This window comes from Triticum dicoccoides, chromosome 1B (assembly GCF_002162155.2).
Source record: "Triticum dicoccoides isolate Atlit2015 ecotype Zavitan chromosome 1B, WEW_v2.0, whole genome shotgun sequence".
Classification (NCBI taxonomy): Eukaryota; Viridiplantae; Streptophyta; class Magnoliopsida; order Poales; family Poaceae; genus Triticum; species Triticum dicoccoides.
The window spans coordinates 65,570,482-65,579,214 of record NC_041381.1 but is presented as its reverse complement, the minus strand read 5'-3'; the positions used below and the strand labels follow the sequence as shown (position 1 = coordinate 65,579,214).

Sequence of the window (8,733 nt, the reverse complement as noted above, 5' to 3'; positions counted from 1 at the left end):
ACACACCCCACCAATTTTCATTATGGCGAACCCATGGAAAAAGTTGAGATGGGCAACAAAGTAGGGGCAGACCCCCTATATCAATTCCACTAATTCAATCCTTATTATAAGGGACACCTTTTCTACGAAAATTGCACTATTGACTTTTGCATATTATATAAAAATCTGCGTTGTGTCCAAATTTTCTTTTCAAATTTCTATTTTTCCATTTTCTTAAAGGGTAATAACAATGAAACTAATTTATTAGTATTCTTAGAAAATTTCATTATTTTTATTTTTTAGTTTCTATTTCATTTTCTTCGTGTAGAAAACTACACATATTATAGGCCTGACTATGCCTTTGTACATCATCCCATGCGAAGCTTAATTGAGCTCTAACTTCGTATATATAGCCAAACCGCATACCATAATAAAGTTTCATTGGACCGATTAATCAAAACTAACACAAAGAAGATATATCTATGAGCCAACACCTGTGTGTAGCTTTCAGATTCTGTTCAACAAAATATACTACCATAGTTAGTTAACTTGTGCTCTGAGCCAAGGAAGACATACGAAGCATGCACGCAATCATAAGAACTCAAGATGGTCACCGCTGGCTAGTGCATATGTGATGTCAACCCAATCTTGATGTCGAGTGATTTTGTACGAGTAGGTTTGGTCTTGTGCTTGTATCTAAACTCCTAATGTCTCAGTTGGTAGGTCGCGTTCCGGGTTTTATTTTCGTCCCACCTCACCCGGTTATTTTTGGTACCTATTTTGGTACCTCCTCCCACCTCAAGCTGACCCGCCACTAACCGTAAAAACCACGTACCGAGTCCTCCACCAGCCCTTCGCTCGAAAAATTCTACGACAATTAACCAGCGATAAAAAAACCTACGAAAAATAACCAGCGAAAAAAAACCCTCACGCACACTCGTTCGCCGCCGCTCGCCCCTGCCACTCCATCCCTCGACTACCTGTCCCAACTCTCCTCCCTGCGCCGCCGTGGGTCTCGGCCTCCCTCCTCCCTGCGCCACCGCGGGTCTCGGCCTCCCTCCTCCCTTCGTCGAGGCAAATAGAGGGCTGGCCCTGGCGCCTTGCCACTTTGATGGCAATCTGCCTTATGATCCGCCGCCGATCCCGATCTCGCATCGGAGGATTTGATTGACTTCTCCTCTCCTCTCTTCCACCTCTCTTCGTCATCGGATCCCCGCGACACATGCCCAGATACGTCCGCAAACCGCCGGCGACGAGGTGTATGGTGCCGACATGGCCGTGCTTGAGCGCCTCCAGGACCCCGCAGAGGAGAATCAAGGCGTGGCGCCTCCTGGATTCCGTCCTTCGCCGCTTTGTCGATGACGTCCCTGCCGCCGGGCAGGAAGGTACTCGATGACGTACTCGATACCCACCTGCAAGGTCAGCCCCCCATCCTCCCGGTCCTTCCCAGCAAATAGATCTAAACTCCTAATGTCTCAGTTGGTAGGTCGCGTTCCGGGTTTTATTTTCGTCCCACCTCACCCGGTTATTTTTGGTACCTATTTTGGTACCTCCTCCCACCTCAAGCTGACCCGCCACTAACCGTGAAAACCACGTACCGAGTCCTCCACCAGCCCCTCGCTCGAAAAATTCTACGACAATTAACCAGCGATAAAAAAACCTACGAAAAATAACCAGCGAAAAAAAAACCCTCACGCACACTCGTTCGCCGCCGCTCGCCCCTGCCGCTCCATCCCTCGACTACCTGTCCCAACTCTCCTCCCTGCGCCGCCGTGGGTCTCGGCCTCCCTCCTCCCTGCGCCGCCGCGGGTCTCGGCCTCCCTCCTCCCTTCGTCCAGGCAAATAGAGGGCTAGCCTTGGCGCCTTGCCACTTTGATGGCAATCTGCCTTATGATCCGCCGCCGATCCCGATCTCGCATCGGAGGATTTGATTGACTTCTCCTCTCCTCTCTTCCACCTCTCTTCGTCGTCGGATCCCCGCGACACATGCCCAGATACGTCCGCAAACCGCCGGCGACGAGGTGTATGGTGCCGACATGGCCGTGCTCGAGCGCCTCCAGGACCCCGCAGAGGAGAATCAAGGCGTGGCACCTCCTGGACTCCGTCCTTCGCCGCTTTGTCGACGACGTCCCTGCCGCCGGGCAGGAAGGTACTCGATGACGTACTCGATACCCACCTGCAAGGTCAGCCCCCCATCCTCCCGGTCCTTCCCATCAAATAGATCTGGTAAAATTTGAATAATGATCTGGACTTCAATGATTAATTAATCTCCTGGTCTCTAATGGGAACTTTTTTGTTACTGAACTTCGTAGTTGGTTTACATAAAATCTGAAGTCTGTCTAACATATTTTACTTGAACACAGTTCACTTCAGAATTCTACTTTATGTGAGCATTACTTTCTTAGGGTATCTGATTTACTTGGAGGAGTATTTAATTACACGTATGTGTAGTACAAGTTGTTATTTCCAAATAATTTTGATGGCCTCTAAGCATCATTGTTCATGTCTATTATTATTTATGAAAGCTACATGTCTTGGAGGGAAGTTGCGACTTGAGGGAGTGAGCTCCCATTCTCTCAATTTCTTGGCATGGCCATGCTTGCAGTACTGATAAGGCATGCTTCAAAAATGGAGGGAGGACCTGAGCTGCCGCCTTGGTTCCTGTCCACACCAGCCGCCACGGTATGTAATCAGGCCTCCACTATCGTCCTCTGAATTTTGGATTACATGCATCTACAAGAGTGCGAAGGGTAAGGAAGCTAGCCGAGCCTAGGAGGATTCGCTTAGGTAGCTGGAACGTGGGGTCTCTGACAGGGAAGCTTCGGGAGCTAGTTGATGCAGCGGTGAGGAGAGGTGTTGATATCCTTTGCGTCCAAGAAACCAAATGGAGAGGACAGAAGGCGAAGGAGGTGGAGGATACCGGCTTCAAGCTATGGTACACGGGGACGGCTGCAAACAGAAATGGCGTAGGCATCTTGATCAACAAGAGCCTCAAGTATGGAGTGGTAGACGTCAAGAGACGTGGGGACCGGATTATCCTGGTCAAGCTGGTAGTTGAGGACTTGGTTCTCAATGTTATCAGCGCGTATGCCCCGCAAGTAGGCCACAATGAGAACACCAAGAGGGAGTTCTGGGAAGGCCTGGAAGACATGGTTAGGAGTGTACCGATTGGTGAGAAGCTCTTCATAGGAGGAGACCTCAATGGCCACGTGGGTACATCTAACACAGGTTTTGAAGGGGCGCATGGGGGCTTTGGCTATGGCATCAGGAATCAAGAAGGAGAAGATGTCTTAAGCTTTGCCCTAGCCTACAACATGATTGTAGCCAACACCCTCTTTAGAAAGGGAGAATCACATCTGGTGACTTTTAGTAGTGGCCAACACTCTAGCCAGATTGATTTCATCCTCTCGAGAAGGGAAGATAGGCGTGCGTGCCTAGACTGTAAGGTGATACCTGGAGAGAGTGTTGTACCCCAGCATAAGCTGGTGGTTGTTGACTTCCGCTTTTGGATTCGTGTCCAGCGGGATAAGCGGGCTAAAGTCGCTAGAACGAAGTGGTGGAAGCTCAAGGGGGAGGTAGCTCAGGCGTTCAAGGAGAGGGTCATTAAGGAGGGCCCTTGGGAGGAAGGAGGGGATGCGGACAATGTGTGGATGAAGATGGCGACTTGCATTCGTAAGGTGGCCTCAGAGGAGTTTGGAGTGTCCAGGGGAAGGAGAAGCGAAGATAAGGATACCTGGTGGTGGAATGATGATGTCCAGAAGGCGATTAAAGAGAAGAAAGATTGCTTCAGACGCCTATACCTGGATAGGAGTGCACACAACATAGAGGAGTACAAGATGGCGAAGAAGGCCGCAAAGCGAGCTGTTGGTGAAGCAAGGGGTCGGGCGTATGAGGACCTCTACCAACGGTTAGGCACGAAGGAAGGCGAAAGGGACATCTATAAGATGGCCAAGATTCGAGAGAGGAAGACGAGGGATATTGGCCAAGTCAAATGCATCAAGGACGGAGCAGGCCAACTCTTGGTGAAGGACGAGGAGATTAAGCATAGATGGCGGGAGTACTTCGACAAGCTGTTCAATGGGGAGAATGAAAGCTCTACCATTGAACTGGACGACTCTTTTGATGAGACCAGCATGCGTTTTGTGCGTCGAATCAAGGAGTCTGAGGTCAAGGAGGCTTTAAAAAGGATGAAGGGAGGCAAGGCGATGGGCCCGGATTGTATCCCCATTGAGGTGTGGAAAGGTCTCGGAGACATAGCGATAGCATGGCTAACCAAGCTTTTCAACCTCATTTTTCGGGCAAACAAGATGCCAGAAGAATGGAGACGGAGTATATTAGTACCAATCTTCAAGAACAAGGGGGATGTTCAGAGTTGTACTAATTACCGTGGAATTAAGCTGATGAGCCATACAATGAAGCTATGGGAGAGAGTCATTGAGCACCGCTTAAGAAGAATGACAAGCGTGACCAAAAACCAGTTTGGCTTCATGCCTGGGAGGTCGACCATGGAAGCCATTTTCTTGGTACGACAACTTATGGAGAGATATAGGGAGCAAAAGAAGGACTTGCATATGGTGTTCGTTGACTTGGAGAAGGCCTATGATAAGATACCGCGGAATGTCATGTGGTGGGCCTTGGAGAAACACAAAGTCCCAGCAAAGTACATTACCCTCATCAAGGACATGTACGATAATGTTGTGACAAGTGTTCGAACAAGTGATGTCGACACTGATGACTTCCTGATTAAGATAGGACTGCATCAGGGGTCAGCTTTGAGCCCTTATCTTTTTGCATTGGTGATGGATGAGGTCACAAGGGATATACAAGGAGATATCCCATGGTGTATGCTCTTTGCGGATGATGTGGTGCTAGTTGACGATAGTCGGGCGGGGGTAAATAGGAAGTTAGAGTTATGGAGACAAACCTTGGAATCGAAAGGGTTTAGACTTAGTAGGACTAAAACCGAGTACATGATGTGCGGTTTCAGTACTACTAGGTGTGAGGAGGAGGAGGTTAGCCTTGATGGTTAGGTGGTACCTCAGAAGGACACCTTTTGGTATTTGGGGTCAATGCTGCAGGAGGATGGGGGTATTGATGAAGATGTGAACCATCGGATCAAAGCCGGATGGATGAAGTGGCGCCAAGCTTCTGGCATTCTCTGTGACAAGGGAGTGCCACAAAAGCTAAAAGGCAAGTTCTACAGGACGGCGGTTCGACCCGCAATGTTGTATGGCGCTGAGTGTTGGCCGACTAAAAGGCGACATGTTCAACAGTTAGGTGTGGCGGAGATGCGTATGTTGAGATGGATGTGTGGCCACACGAGGAAGGATCGAGTCCGGAATGATGATATACGAGATAGAGTTGGGGTAGCACCAATTGAAGAGAAGCTTGTCCAACATCGTCTGAGATGGTTTGGGCATATCCAGCGCAGGCCTCCAGAAGCTCCAGTGCATAGCGGATGGCTAAAGCGTGCGGAGAATGTCAAGAGAGGGCGAGGTAGACCGAATTTGACATGGGAGGAGTCCGTTAAGAGAGACCTGAAGGATTGGGGTATCACCGAAGAGCTAGCTATGGACAGGGGTGCATGGAAGCTTGCTATCCATGTGCCAGAGCCATGAGTTGGTTGCGAGATCTTATGGGTTTCACCTCTAGCCTACCCCAACTTTCTTGGGACTAAAGGCTTTGTTGTTGTTGTTGTTGTTGTTGTTGTTGTTGTTGTATGCATCTACAAGAGCGCGAGAGTTTGAGAGGGTAGCACAGTGCTACATAGAAGTTAATTTTTCTCCATGAAGTTGATATGATGCGAAGCTGCTGCCAGATTGAAGGTTAATTGAGTTCTCATCTCCAAAATGTTTGCATTCTAAGTATCCTCTTTGATTCAGCGGTTCCATGATGCTACAGTTCACTTGTTTTTCACCTCTTGATGCTGCTATACACAGAAGGTGTTTGGTAATTTGCACATTAAAATTTTCTGATAAACTATGCCAATATCACATGCACATGCATTTTTTTAGTGATGTCTGATTATTAATCCATGCTACAATAAATAGGTCTGCTGCCTTGCTTTTCATAATTTAAATTTGTATTTATTTTCTTATATTCAAACAAATGTTTGTAGAGAACAGTGTTCGGCGACTTAGATAGCTTTAGTGAGTTGATGGTTTGACTTGCTAGGTATGCCTGCAAGGAGGACACTGTAATTTGGTCCAACAAGTACACACAACAATCTTCTGATTGTTCAACATTCTTTATTGCGTGAATTTCTGACATATCAGGATGCACGTACATGACACTATTGTGTTGTCTGCAGAGGTTCTCATTCTGAAAGAAACTGCAACTATGCAAGAGCTTATTGACGGAGATTATGAAATTTGCAGTTCAAGTTCTGGACATCAGATTGATACTTTACCAAAGGTGCACCAATCGGCCCTCCGTCTCCTAGGGTGATGGCACAATGACATCGACAGCGGCAGCAATTGCGCACAGGTGATGATGGATTTGTCAACTGACTTCATATCTCTATCTCTACTACCTACAAAACCTGTAACATTCCATTCCCGTCTCCCGTCTTATTTCGTTTTGTCCAACCGCACACATTTCTCTGGTCGTATGCTAGATTGCAAGAACTGGAACATTTCCTACTGCGTTTTTAATGATGCAGTACGGTTAAAAACTTTTTATTTACTTGGGTCTGCTACCTCAGATTGATGCGCCATGCTCGGGCAATAATAGTCCAAGCTTCATCGTGTAATAAGCTCCACCTGTGTGCACAGGTAAGTGGTTCTGGTACTGCTTCTGTTTTTGTTTGTTATATTTGCTGCCAGTCTGATTGCTACTATCTACTGTACGTGCTTATTGTTTGGCTTTGAAGAGATATTTGCTCGATGTTATGCCAATTAATTTCAAACAGATGGTAAACTGTGATTTGCTCCTCAATTTGTATTGTATCTGAGATCTCATTTGTGCGTACATATTAGCTTCTTCATGGCAATTTCAATGTTACATGTACCATAGTAAGCCAATCAATATCTGCACCATATTGGTCTGATGCTTTCTTACCCTCTCATCCTTAATTAATAGGCATTTTCCAATAGGATCAGCTTTGTTGTGCAAACTCACTTGTATTTTCCATTTTATTTGCACGATATCTTGAATGTTCATGGTCCGAATATAAATAAGATTCGGTTCTTCTCTCAGAAACTTATCCTTCTGCTTATATTTGCATTTGCTATTGATGATGTAATTTGAGCAAATACCCCATATCCTTTTTACCATGTTTGGATAAAAGCATATATAAGTCTGATTTTAACAATATTTTGTGATCGACTATGTGTTTGCCCAAACTTTATTAGATGACGTGGAATGCTTGATTAATGATATCATTTTATTTTATTTTCTTTGTGGTTCCTGGTGTGAAGCAACAGATTTGAATAAAAATATTTATTTATTTAGAAACATTTTTAAGTTTATCTGTACATATTGATATTAGCTTGAATTTTGAACAAGAAATAGTTTCTTAATACGTACTTTTGAATTTTATGCACTTGTATGTACACTGCTACTAATAGTGCTCTTGATCATGTCATACACGAGTACTAATGGTGCATGCCTTAATATTGGAATGGAATGAATACCAGCTTATGTAGAGAAGCGAGGCCTTTTCGTATTTGAGGAAGAATGTCATGCAACCATTCAAGAAGAATAGGATGGGTATTCCAGTAATCCTATGGATTAGTCTCTATAGTTGTTGGCGGCCTATAAAGCAGAGGTATCTATGACTAAATAAATAAAAATTGATGACTTACTATTTTACAATATTAGTTTCGACTATAGTATTGCTGACTAAATCATGCTACCTCTCATTATTGCGGCGTCTCGCTAGCAGGGTATTCCCATTTAGATTATGTTTGCCCTTTCGATCACCGGCGCGGCTGTAGCCGTCCATGTAGGCGTCGGCGGCAATAGGGGGGAGGGGACATCGGAGCCGTCGGTGATATTGGAGGAATCAATCTAGCCGACCATTCTTTGAATGACACAGTTTTGCTACCTCCCACTGATAACCTTTAGGAGCTATGGAGAGGAGGGTTAGGAGGGAAGCGAGCCAGCGCCGTGAAGAGAAAATGTTAGGGTCACAATAGCAAACGAGTTCATCTTGCCTGGGTTGAAAGAAGATAGAGCCTCAGGTGAGGCATATCGTCCCTAGGAATTTGTTGGTATCGAGGATTGTTCCAGGAAGCACTTCTGATGACAACATGATGTTGGGCCTCGGGAACATGGTAAGCTACTTATGTCACAATTTTCATCCATTCAGACTTGTTTTTGTGATTCTTGTACTACCACTGATCCATATATGATCTCTTATACTCATCATTTAATCCTGCTTAAATTATAGTATTAAAGGTGGTTGTACTTTAAAAGGTCTCAAACTTGTGCAGGTAACCAACAGAAACATATTGAAGCACATTGTTGTCATCATCCACTTAGTGACCGCCGGGTCACGCTCAGCAGCAACGGTGCACGGCGATGGGAAAGACGCAGGGGTGGCGGGATCATCACCAGTGGGGCCGTCAGGGAGAAGATGGAGGTAGATAGGAAAGGAACGGGCTCGGTTGGGTGTGAAAAGGAGAATGAGAGAGATAGCGATGATGTGGTGCTGCACCACTGCTCTCCTACTGCTAGCTGAATTTTGGTATTGTTGCTGCTATCTGAATTTCGAACACACACGGCGAGGTGTTTGATGCTGGCCAACGTCGC

General features: G+C 46.0%; 1 long non-coding RNA gene across 2 annotated transcripts; it reads left to right on the top strand.

The window, feature by feature from the left end:
• The first annotated feature begins 5,716 nt into the window (after positions 1–5,716).
• LOC119301402 lies at positions 5,717–7,824 on the top strand. 2 transcript variants are annotated; one of them, XR_005147039.1, is made up of 4 exons: positions 5,717–5,804; positions 6,290–6,465; positions 6,683–6,752; positions 7,617–7,824. It is a non-coding gene; the product is annotated as an uncharacterized LOC119301402 (long non-coding RNA). The 2 variants fall into 2 exon arrangements; XR_005147040.1 differs by lacking the exon at positions 5,717–5,804 and adding an exon at positions 6,048–6,192.
• Positions 7,825–8,733: the final 909 nt, after the last annotated feature.